This window comes from Cryptotermes secundus, unplaced genomic scaffold (assembly GCF_002891405.2).
Source record: "Cryptotermes secundus unplaced genomic scaffold, Csec_1.0 scaffold47, whole genome shotgun sequence".
In the NCBI taxonomy this organism is placed as follows: domain Eukaryota; kingdom Metazoa; phylum Arthropoda; class Insecta; order Blattodea; family Kalotermitidae; genus Cryptotermes; species Cryptotermes secundus.
This window is the reverse complement of record NW_019721002.1, coordinates 127,455-141,018: the sequence shown is the minus strand read 5'-3', so window position 1 is coordinate 141,018 and position 13,564 is coordinate 127,455.

Below are 13,564 nucleotides of genomic sequence, written 5' to 3'. Positions count from 1 at the left end.
CCCCAGAGCCCGGTTGGACGCTGTGGGTAAGAGAGATGCACCCTCGGTACCCATTGGACAGGAGGCTGCGTGGGCCCCAGAGCCCGTCTGGACGCTGTGGGTAAGAGAGATGCACCCTCGGTACCCATTGGACAGGAGGCTGGGTTGGCCCCAGAGCCCGTCTGGACGCTGTGGGTAAGAGAGATGCACCCTCGGTACCCATTGGACAGGAGGCTGCGTGGGCCCCAGAGCCAGTCTGGACGCTGCGGGCAGCAGAACACTTTATCTCCCTGCCAGGAATTGGACCACAGTTCATCTCCTCTCCAGGACAGAGCCCAGTGATTATACTGACCGAGCTATCCGGGCTCATTGAGCAATATATAATTTTAAAATAAAGTAAAAGTTGTCCCTGTCCTTAATTAGTTAAGCACCAAGCCAAGAAGAATTACGGGGTAGTGGAGGTATAGCTCCATCATTCTTGACCTCGGCACTGGATGGAGGTGAGTACTTCACGCCCTGGCAGTTTTACCCTTAAGAGAAGAGCCCCTGGTACCAACTGGATAAGAGGTTGAGTGGGTTCTAGAGCCGGTTTGGTCGCTGTGGATAAAACAAAAACCTTGCAAGGCCGAGAACCGAACCCTAGCCCGTAATCTGTCGCTATACCGACTAAAGTACAGTTTAAATGAACTTATGTTTAATTTTTATTAATCTGACAAGGAGTTCCACTCTATTAACAACGGAAGCATCAAAACGATTTTGTTGTTTGTTCATTTAACGACGCTGTCGGGATCTAACACAGAGATATTGGAAATGTCATGGGTAACCCACATACCGTAGCCTCGGTCACATCTCTTGCTTCCCCCAGTGTCGGTGTCAGGGTGGGCAAAACAGTTTTAACACCAACATTACAGGCTGTCTGAACTCGCTCCTTGATAACCGCATCACACATCACATCAGTTAAGTTTACTCGAGCGAGATGCACAGCACCGCCCCCCCCCGACTGCAATTAGCGGGCTCTGTGTAAGTAACACTGGCCAGGTTCCCCTCCCCCGGCAGGAATATTCCTCGACTCATTGCTGTTGCCTCGCATCAATAAATGTATCCATCATCAGGAAAAATTCATTTAGGCGTTAATTGCACAAAGGCCAAAGGGTGGAGAAGGGTTCGAAATGGGTGGGTAATCTACTTAGTTCCAGGGCTCTTCATTTTGAAGATGCTCTCTACAGCACTTTAATACGTCACGACTGTCTTCTCTAGTAACGATACATGTTGGCAAAATTATAAGGTTTATTTTGGACTCTATCCATCGTCCATGGTCTAGCTCTTTCTAACGGGCCCAACTGAGTAGGTCTATCTTGCCCCATCCACCTGAGGACGGAGATAGATCTAGTCTCCGAAACGTTGTGGTTTTTGTCTTATATATACCAGACGATGGATAAAGTCCAAAACCTTATAGTTCTGTACAGCATACAGCATCGTCAGAATCCTTTAAAGTCTATGTTGGCAAAACTTCACGGGCTTATGTTCTAATTACTTCCTTGTAATATATGTTAATTATTCTCTGGCGTCTTCTTAGTTCTGAACTGTAGCGCCACCAGGTTCTGAACTGTCATCTACCTAGTTCTGAAATGCTGTCTACTTAGTTCTGAACCGTCATATCCCTAGTTCTGAACTGTAGCGCCACCAGGTTCTGAACTGTCTCTACCTACTTCTGAAATGCTGTCTACTTAGTTCTGAACCGTCATCTCTCTAGTTGTGAACTGTAGCGCCACCAGGTTCTGAACTGTCTCTACCTACTTCTGAAATGCTGTCTACTTAGTTCTGAACTGTCATCTCTCTAGTTGTGAACTGTAGCATCTTACTAGTTCTGAATGGCCACCTACCTAGTTCTGAAATGTGCTGTCTACACAATTCTGAAACGTGTCGTCTATCTAGTTCTGAAATGTAACGTCTGCCTAGATGTGAGATGGAAGGTCTGCCTAGTTCTAGAAACCCATTTCCACCTTTGAGGTGGAGGCGTAATGTATACACATGTGTGCGTTTTAAAGCTGAGTTTGAAGTTATCTGACTTTAGCAGGTCACAAAGTTTGCATCTGTTTAATTGGATTTAGTATGAGGGACATACCGACCGAACGACCGCTGCATGTCGGCGAGGTTAGTGCCAACTTTTGCGGATAGAGGGTGTCGCGTAGTCAGCGCAACAAATCCCCACGGCCGTTAATTTCGTTTTTTTAGACCGGAGCCTCTATTTCCTTGAAATGGCTCCTCAATTATCCTCACGAGGCTGAGTGGACCTCGTTTCAGACCCACTACTTCTCAGAAAAAAATCTGGTAGCACCGCGAATCGAACCCAGACCCCTGGATCTCTAGCCAGGAACTGTGACCACTAGACACTCGGTATAGTTCGCTTGCGGACTAAAACAGTGGAGTTCTTTTTTTAGTATGAGGGGTACATCAGTCGGCATAGCAACTAGGCTGCGGGCAGGACAGTCGACAAACCGGGATTCGTTTCCCGACAGAGACAAGAGACTCCTTCCGTCTCTACACCTCCAACCTACAATTCTGTCTTGAGTACGGGAGTCTCCCGATTCGAATCCGAACTGGACGTCATTTATCCTGACACGTTTATCGTGGTTTATCTATATATTTCAAATTATGCCAAGACCGCTTCCTTCTAAATCCTTTCCAATTCATTAATCTTCCTATCATTGGATACTGCAGGTCTGCAGTCTCTGCTACTGGCAGCATCCGTAAACATATTATGAATAATTAAATAGAAGCGATCAGACCTGCTCTAATGGCCACCGAGTCTGTTACTCAGGATGTGCCACTGGGGGTGAAGCTGACATCCCTTACCACTAACTTCCACTTATTGTCGAGGTTAAATCAATTGCCCCACGAAAGGGTCCCAGCATTAAGCGTACTCTAGCACGTTAACAACAATCTCGTGGGATTTGTGGGATGTCTTACAATGCGCGTAGTCGAAACACGACTCTGCAGGAGAAACATAAATTCTCTGCCCTGAAACGTCCAACTATTTACACGCGATGTTAGATTTGGGTTTCTCACATGGGTGGCCATGGACAGTACCGTGTAGTTTGGAGGTAGACCGACGTTTCGGAAGAATATTTGATATGTCCTCCATCTTTTGGGTCAAAGAACCATGCAAAAACCAGCAGACGTAGGGGGTAAAGAGTTCAGCTTAGCCTACTCTTCTTTTATTTTATTGCTTGACTTAACCTTCGACCCTGAAGATAGAAGCGATATGTTTCTCCGAAGTATACGGCATTACAACCTAAAAAACTGTAGTTTTCTCTGTAAGCTAGTGCCATATAAGCAGGAGTACTGAAAGATGGCTCGAGTACAATAGAATAATCTATTCAGAATTTCCACTTGACCAGTCTCAAAGGTTCCGAAGGACGACAGATAGGAACTAGCAAGATTAGTAAGAAAGTTTACTGTCGCCACTGTAACATCCTTTCAAAAGTTTCGGGGGAAAAAGTTCCTACATCCGGCGAGACCTTTGCGCTTTTCAACTGCTGCGTACATCATCTCCAGAAAGTTTATTAACTCTCAGCGAGCAGTCACTGACCTGTTCATAAACATCGCAACATCATGCGAAGTGGCTGGTTGCATGCATCGCAGGGGTGAAGGGGCACGTAAATACCAATTCCCCTGGATTTTGAGGAAAGAAATACAGTTGAGGAAAAGAAGGATACTGTGGCATATAGACCCGTTGCTAGTCAACGCCCCGAAATAAGCAAATATAGAACAGCCGTTGGTAAGTAACGGCTTCCTAAACAAACATATTTCCACGAAAGCAACAATTCAATACAAAATTAATGTTTGGAAGCGATGTCGAATACCTCCGCTGTCGCCCCGCGAGTCGTAGGAGGCGACGTAAAGGAACCCAGACTCTGGGGGTATAACCGGACCACCCTCTTCCTGGTGTATATAAATACGGTGACCTGCCCTTCCAGGTTGGAGTCTGAAATCTGAGACAGTAAAATGTGATCATGAGTCCCGCAGGACCCGGATCTGAAAATGATTGCGCTGACGAGGGCCAGCAGCACTTGTAAACGACAGGCCCATCCTTTCGTCAGAGAGGATGTTACATAAGGGCTATGACCGCACGTGTTCAGTTGAAAAAATTTACTGGTCGTGAGTCTCAAGGGGCTTGTCGCTTGGCAATAAACCGCCAGTTGTAAAGTAGCTCTGACTCTAAGTGGTGTCAGTTGTGAGCTGTTGCTGTTACAAGCTGGTAGTTGAAGCCGGGGACAGTTCGGAAACCCAGAGGAAGGGGAACTTAAGCTATTGAAATCCGCTACCAAACAACGGCAAATGAAGACATGACTGTGGAAATTATTGTGTGTGTTTGTGTGTAATAGTGAATTTTGAATTGTAGTCACGCGCTGTATCAAAGTGTCCAATAAATTCGATTACCAATCCAAACCCCGTCTATAGTCAATCATACATTTGACATGTATATCAAATATTAATAATAATTATTAAATGTGTATGAAAAATATTCTGCTTCGCCTAAATACTCTAAGAATATGAGCAAAAACAATCAGAAACGTCTTAAACTTAAATTTGTAAGCAAATCCTCTCCATGCCTTGCCTCCTCCGGAAAATGTTCTTGAAGCCTGCATGGCTGCGTGGTGTGCAGTTGGTAGCTCTTACCAGCGCAGTGTATCCCGCAAGACCTGCCCGCTGTAGCCTTGTTGGCATGTGGAACACCTGTAGAGGTTTCCCTTAGGCACATCTCTGAAATATTAGGATGCTTTTGGACAGATCAATGATTGGTCGCTGTGAGAGTGATGAACTTTCAGGATATGTTGTACCAAACGGCTGAGAAGTGCAAGTTTTCTCGGGAGAGGGGACATTTTTTTTGGCAATAATTGGTACGACGTTACAGCGGCGACAGTCAACTTTCCCACGAATTGTGTTAGTTGCGAGATCGTCTTATGTCGCATGTGATGTCTGAACCCAGGGAGTTTATTCTTCTGTGAAAAGTATAATCTCCAGTGGTTGCGTCGTAAGAAATTGAAGTGGAACTTTGCACAAGGACCGAGATTCTAGAATTTGGCTTAATGATGCATCGGTGAGAATTCTACGGGCACCGTCTTAGACAATTTTAACGTAGCCTGAACATAAATTTCTAATTACAGGTGTTCCTCGATGTAGGCGATCATTATTTTCCAAGAAAAGGTCGCAGAAGGTGAAATCGCATAAATTGAAGATAATTTACCCCTCACAAAAATCTCCCAGCCTCTCTCCCTCTCGGTCAGCAAACGGTTCGCGTTAAAGCGAACCCTATTTGTTGAAGTATTTCTCAATTAGCTGACAAAGTTAAAATAAAACCGCTAATTAACTTACTATTGAGAAGCCTCGTGCACCACATGAAACAAATTAAAATCAACTCAGTAGAAAGTGAACTTTTCTCAGACCAGAGGAGCAGAGAAATTGTACAGAAAAGAAGCCCAATACAAAATGTTTAGGTGGATCAAGCCATGCCCCCCCCCCTACATTTGGAATCCGCGGATTAACGGAAAAATAAAAGAAAGCTGAACATAAACAAATGGAAAAACAAGTTTGGGAGTTCAAGGTCACCATCAGTCTGAATTGTTACGGGATAACAGTTCAATTCAAATCCTTTATTTAATTGCTTGCCAATTGCTAGTGGGCTATAACAGGCGAACACTGAAAATGTACATAACAAAAGCTAGACTAAGGCTAAACCTAGGCCGCGCCATAGCTCAAGCGGTTAGTCTCTGGCTTCCCATCGCTGTGGCCCGGGTTCGATCCCGGGTTTGGTCAAGTGGGATTTGTGGTGGACAAAGTGGTGCTGTGGCAGGTTTTCTCCGAGTACTTCGGTTTCCCCTGCCAATCTTCATTCCACCAATTGCTCCACAATCACCCTCACCTATCATCTGGGGCTATTACAATAGGCCAGAAGTGACCGCAGTACAAGGGGCTTAGTCCCATCCCACTAGCAATAAAAAAGGGCTAGACCTAGAACTAAGATTTGATCCTAGACAATAAAACACTACACGTAACTAGAAAATGATATAACTGAATAGGATTAAACAAAGGAAAATGCATCCTCANAATAATACCTACTTACTCATGGAGCTGAGCCCTTCTGGAGAAGCCGCCAATTCTGCAGCTACTCAAGAATTTCCCGAAGGTTCATTACCGTCTTCACAAGAGCCCTCCACTGGCACCTATCCTGAGCCAGATCAATCCAATCCATCCCATCCTATCTCTCTAGGATCCATTTTAATATTGTCCACCCACCTATGCCTTGGTCTTCCCAATGGTCTCTTTCCTTCTGGCTTTCTCACCAATATCCTATATACATTCCTCGTCTCCTCCATTCGTGCTATATGCCCTGCCCGCCTCGTCCTTCTTGACTTGATCATTCTAATTCTAATATACAACACTATAATTTTGCCTGTGGTTCTGTATGAGTGTGAAACCTTGTCTCTGACATTAAGGGAGGAACATAGACTGAGGGTGTTTGAGAACAGGGTGTTGAGGAGAATATTTTGACCGAAGAGAGATGAAGTGACAGGAGGTTACAGAATAATAATAAATATTACTAAATTAAAAAATTGGTTAATACTGATAACTTGTCCCTGCTTGCGATCAAACCGCGATTCCTTAGTCACCAGCCCAAAGCCTAGTCACCATACTGACTATTGTATGTAGGTAAGACTGTCAGTGCAAAGTGAACAGCCTGGGCATAACAGCAGCCGTAACGTTGCTATGAAACACTTTGTATGTTGACAAGTGGTTCCATTGTGATGGAACGTTTTTGTTCACAAGGATTTGGTTAACTGTCACTTGAACTGCTTTGCAACTATGTAGGGAGCAGGGGGATGATGTGTTGTTCGTGTTGGGGGGATGTTATTCCTTGTTGCAACCCTCACAGCGCTGATAGCAACTCGTTCATAATTCCCCACAGCTACGCGCAACCCGTGGTCCTCATATCGCATGAATGGCAAATACACATAACTGAAATGACTCCATTTCGTAGGGGTTGCACATTTAATGGATTGCACTCCCAGCAGAGTAGTCGAGCGGCAACACTCTAGAGTTTCATTAAGGAAATGCTTGGGTTCGAATCTTGGCTGACACACCGACTATCCTGACTCTCTTTCCAAATCTTGGTGGGCCTCAGCGGTGTTTCAATAATAACATAATTACCTACTAATGGAAAGGGTAGAATTATCCCTGGTGAAGGTAAAAAAAGGTAAAGCTATCCCTGCAACAGGCCGTGAAGGCACATAGGGTTGTGAGACGCCGAGGCTTCCACATTATCTCTAGAAAATCGGCTCACAAACGGTGGTGAGGTTTTCAGCTTTACGCACCGGCCGCCCTTTACCTCCTGGAAGATTCCTGGTACTCATTTCTGTTAGAGGCTGAGTCGACCCCAGGGCCATAGTGCGGCTGGAAGGATTAGGTCAATTGAAACAAATTATGAGCTCATCGGGAATCGAGCTCGTGACCTTCCGGCTTGTATCATAGTGCCCCAACCAACAACGCTACCGCCTGCCCCGTAGAATTATCCCTGTACTTAATTGATTAAGCATCACTCCAAGTAGATGTATGGAGGAGTGGAGGCATAGCTTCACAATTTTTGGCCACGCCACTAGATGGGGGCGCCTGGGCCCCAGAGACGGTCTGGATGCTGTGCAGAACGGAGAGCGTCTTGCCTCTCTCGACTTCTTCGAGCCAGGACCAAGTTGCTTTACCGATTGAGCCAAGTATTGACGGCATATTTTAAAATTTAATTTTTATGTATTCACACCCCAAGCCTATTTCCAAAGTTGGATATTTTGATACGGAGTAGTGCTTGGGTGGACCGCCTCTGTGGTCTAGTGGTCAGAGTTCCTGGCTACAGATCCAGCGGTCCCGGCTTCGATTCCCGACGCTACCAGATTTTCTGAGAAGTAGTAGGCCTGGAACGGGGTCCACTCAGCCTCATGAGGATAACTGGGGAGCTATTACACGGAAATAGCTTCTCCGGTCTAGAAAACCGAGATTAACGGCTGTGGGGATCCGTTGCGCTGACCACGCGACACCCTCTATCCGCTAAATTTGGCACTAACTTCGCCGAAAAGCTGCGGTCGCTCGGTATAGTTCACTTGCGGACTAAAGCCACGGAGTTGGTTTGTTTTATGTTTGTAGTGCTTGGCTGCGTCCTCTGAGTAAATCGTTTCTTCACTTTGTGCCTGATAAACATAATTTGTCTCAATTACGAAATTAATAGAAAAGCAATTATTATAGGTCACCGTTTTACCCGACAATTTGGGTAAAGCGGTGACACTTCTAGCTGTTATTCTGGAAGTGCCCGATTCGAATCTCGCCTTGGATATCAAATATCCTGTCAGAGTTATTTTGTGGTTTTGCTCAGACATTTCAGACGAATATCGGAATCGCATCTTGAAACAGGCCACGACCACTTCATTAATCATCTTACCATTCGTTGCTATATAATTTGAGCCACTGAAAGCATTGTCAAATCGGCCATAAATAAAACAAATGAATCATAATTAAGAGAGGGAGGGATTTTCGGTGCAACTCGCTCGACTGAATTTCCGACCCACTGGAAGGATCTTGGAATCTGCCGTTAGATGCGGACCCTCTTCTTGTGATGTACTTCCGTCTTCCTTGCGTACTTCCGGAAAGCGATGGGCGTGTTTCTTTCTTGCAAGATGGGCACAAGTGACAGAACTCTGCCCCTCATAGATATTATAGCAACGTGGGTCATATAACTGAAAGGGGAAAGTATAATCCTGCATATATTTAGTATAGGCAGAGCAGCATTCATCTTAATGGACGTCTGTTTGTCGTCATGCCGTTTCCATGGAAACCAAGTACAAAACTAATATCACTTACTATACCGCTGGTATATATCATTAATACAAGGCCGCTGGGTTTGAGGTTTTCACGGCTGTGACTATGAACAGCGTCTCCTGGGGCCTGAAGTTGTGCAAGCTAAGGTCAAGTTCACAAAAGTTTCGGAGGAAATTTATGCTTCCTTCTTGAGGTTTGAAGAGGAAAGCAATGTAGCAAATAGCAAAAATCAAGAAAAGTTTCAAGAATTGCTATCGGACTGCTTTGGTTCGCATGCAAGGCGACAATATTCTCCAATAAGCCGCAGTGCCTCAGTCGATACTACAGTGACGAACATTAACGGAAAATTATATGTCGGGTTTTTGGTTCTCTCAGCGGTGACTGTGAAGAGTTAAGTATCCTGGGATACAGCTACGTTTAGTCCCATAAAAGTCAATGGAAGTGTCGGAGGAAAATATTGCCTTTCTCTTTCATTCTGTTTTATTGCTTTGGTAGCTCTTCCATCATTAAATAGATGGCCGCGCCATAGCTCAAGCGGTTAGTCGCTGGCTTCCCACCGCGGCGGCCCGAGTTCGATCCCCGGTCTGGTCAAGTGGGATTTGTGATGGACAAAGTGGTGCTGGGGCAGGTTTTCTCCGAGTACTTCGGTTTCCCCTGCCAATCTTCATTCCACCAATTGCTCCACAATCACCCTCACCTATCATCTGGGGCTGGGACAATAGGCCAGAAGTGGCCGCAGTACAAGGGACTTAGTTCCACCCCACTGGCAATAAAAAATCCTTAAATAGAGGCTATATGTTACCCCGAAACGTCAGCTGACTTTCATAGGACTGCTTGGGGTTATATCCAAGAATAGGGCACTCAGTAAACGTACTTCTATAAAAAAAAAGGGAAAGTTATCCCTGTAACAGGCCGTGGAGGCCCATAGGGTTGTGAGACCTCGAGACTTCCACATTTTTTAGACAAACGGCTCACAGATTGCGGTGAGGTTGTCACTCTTACTCGTCAGCCGCCCTTTACCCCCAGGACAATTACTGGTACTCATTTCTGTTAGAGTCTGAGTCGACCCCAAGGCCATAGTGCGGCTGGAAGGATTAGGTCAATTGAAAAATCCAATGTCCTCATGTGGAATTGAACCCACGACCTATGTTTGTAGCATACTCCCTCAACGAACTATGCTACCGTTCGTGCCCAGTGCACTTCTATACTCTTGGATTTATGCTTATTTCATCAAGCTGTCTTTCAAGACATCGTCAGATTCGAAGCATGTACACGTGTATATTCCGTGAAACTGTAACTTCACGTAGCAATGGATCAGTGGAAGTTTGGGTCTTGTGTAGATGCTGCAGTTATAGATGGGAGTTGCTAGATACACATCTTTCACTGCTTTGAACTATTATTTTTTTTTGTTGTTAGTGGGGTGGGACTAAATCCCTTGTACTGCGGCCACTTCTGGCCTATTGTACCAGCCCCAGATGATAGGTGAGGATGATTGTGGAGCAATTGGTGGAATGAAGATTGGCAGGGGAAACCGAAGTACTCGGAGAAAACCTGCCCCAGCGCTACTTTGTCCACCACATATCCCACTTGACCAGACCCGGGATCGAACCCGGGCCGCCGCGGTTGAAAGCCAGCGACTAACCGCTTGAGCTATGACGCGGCCCTACTATGAACTAAGTTTCAACCGAAACGTATCACAGACTGTAGTAGAATTCCTGTATTACGGATTGCCTGCAGCTGGACTTGAACCTATTTTGCCCCCACTCGTGTATCGATTGCAGGATCCCCTTTGATCATGTTTGTTCTGATGCAGTTCCTTTTTATCTTCGCTCACCGACATCAAATCTTCCCTTTTGTCCTCTTTCGTAGTGCATTATGCGTGAATCAATCAATCAATCTTATCAGTCCCAGTGTACCATAATCTTCCTAGTGTTGGTTACAAAGGTTTCAGAGGAATCTACGGTCTGGGCGTGAAGCTGACCACTCCCCTCCAACTAATGCCGAGGTCAAGAAAACATGGATCTATACATCCACTCCCTCATACGCCTTCATGACTTAGGGCTTAGTTACTTGAGCACAGGGACAAATTTACCTTTTACAATACTTCATCATACTTCGCATGTGACGTAACAAGAGCAACAATTTTACACGTTTGTACAAGCAGGGTGAGGAATAGGGGAGGATTTGACGCACTGACAACCCCTTCTACCCTGTAAGACAAACATAGAATTTCTTTAATTTCGTCTGTGTTCGAATCCAGGAATTGTATCAATTTTTCAAAATAGTATTCAAAATCGAAAGAAAGAATTACGTTTTGAGAACGGGTGGAAATTCCTCGGCGTAAGGTTGGCTTCTCTGTATCATTTATTGCTGATGTAAACTTCCCTCCGCCACCCCCTCAGAATAATGGTGAGATGTTATCATAAGTCATGTACCCATCGCAATGCGTGGGGAGGCGTAATGGGGTAGCAACCCCGGGCACTTCAGTTTGTCTTCATTTGTCAGCTTCCCCTGTCTGCAGTTCTATTCATCTTCCCCCCTACAAACATCCCCGAGAATTCGCCAGCTGCAATCCGCCCTGATTCCATCATTCGCTTTTTCTGCATTTAGCATTGCAATTCAATAATTTCCTTCTGTCCCTCCGTCCGTCACGCGTCACTAGGAAACGAATTGAAGACTCCAGGGGCAATCCTGACTTCATGGCACCGCCTGTTGTTAGGCAACTGAAGTAACTCCGGGCTGTCACGGTTCCTGAATATTCGTCACTGATCTGTGAGAATCCCGCCACGGGTCCCCATTCTGGGTAGTTTTGTAACTAACCATCTAATTAGCTACGTAACTAACTAATTAACCTACAAAACAAACTCCGTGGTTTTAGTCCGCAAGAAAACTATACCAACCGAGCGATCGACGCTTGTCGGAGAAGTTAGTGCCAACTTTTGCGGATAGAGGATCTCACGTGGTCAGCGCAACGAATTCCCACGGCCGTTAATTTCGGTTTTCTAGACCGGAGCCGCTACTTTTCCATTCAAGTAGCTCCTCAATTATTCTCATGAGGCTGAGTGGACCACGTTCCAGACCCACTACTTCTCAGTACTTCTCAGAAAAAAATACATGGCCCCGAATTATTCTTGAGTGAATAACAGTTCTCAAGTACTTACAAACTCCACCCGTTTTATGGAACCCGAATGCTCGTTACAGTGAACAAAAGAGCCGGCCAAACTTCCACGTTCTGAACCAATGAATCCAGTCTACGACCTCGATTCCTCTTTGTTCAAGCAATTTTAATATTATCACAGGTCTCCCAAGTAAACTTGTTCTCTTTTTTTGCTTAAGTTTTTATACCACGTCTTTGTATAAATTTCTCTACTTTAGCATGCGTGCTACGTGCCCCGACTATCTTATCCTCCTTCATTTGAGCATCTTAATAATTTCTGGCGGGAGTACAAATTGCCGATCCCAGTGGCCGCGCGATCTAAGGCACGAACAGTCTTCGTACACTCGAAACCTGAGATCGTAGGTTCGAGTCTCACTCAAAGCATGGATGTGTGTATGTGTGTGTTTATTCTGTGTTTCTGTTGTCTTGTGTGTAGTTAGCGAACTTGCGACGGGCTGATCTCCCGTCCAAGGAGTCCTACCGTCTATGTAAAAAAGATTACGAAACTGAAGAAGAGGCCAGGGCCCAACTAAGGGCTGTAGAGCCATTGATGAATGACTGAAATGGAGTAAAATTTATGAAGCTCCTCATTATGTAATTTTCTCCTACCTCTTATTACGTTTTCCCTGTTAAAAGGTAAAAAATCTGAAGTTTTCTCTGTGCTTAACTAATTAAGCACTACGCCATGAAGACGTATAGGGGAGTGGATGTATATATCCACGTTTTCTTGACCTCAGCACTAGTTGGAGGGGAGTGGTCAGCTTCACGCCTCGGCCGCTTTACCCCCGGGAGAAAACCCCCTATACCCATTGTATACGAGGTTGTGTGGACCCCAGAGCCGGTCTGGACGATTGGAGAAAATTCTTGACCCTACCGGGACTCGAACTTGAACCCATCGGTCGTCCAGCCCCTAGCCAGTCGCTTTACCGACTGAGCTATCCCAGATCGAAATATTATCCTCAGAACCTTATTCTCAATCTCACTGAGCATGTGATTCTTCCTTAGTATGAGATGTTAAATGTTTGGTAGATTTATTTCACAAGGAAGGATACTGGAGCCTTCCTTAAATGCGTTGACCGGCTTTACACGTATATCTGAACAAGGTTTAGTGATCTTAGCATGAAGCTTGAGGGATCTCGGAACGTTTCTCAGATTTCGTTAATTCATGATGCTACTGCCCCAACTGACATTGTCCCTTACCTGTGCTACTTGACCTACAGATTTTTCGACAGTTTGTTCTGCTCTCATCTTCAGGGAACTGATTGCTATTTTAGTGACCTACCTTAGCTACTTTTATTTTCTCTTTCGCTGTTGATAAGAGCTTTTGCGATCGAACCCGAAAACTTTCCAATAAGAGGCTAATGCACTAACGGCTGAACTCCGAAATTCGTTCAGTTGATCAAGAATATGCTGAGTCATCCAATTATTTGGTACCGTAAGACATGTCACGGTAGCCGAGCGGTCTGAGGCATGCACTGTCTTCGCTCGCTCGGAAGCCGGGATCGTGGGTTCGGATCTGTTTCCTGTGAGGTACGAACTGAATTCTTATATATTATTCTTACA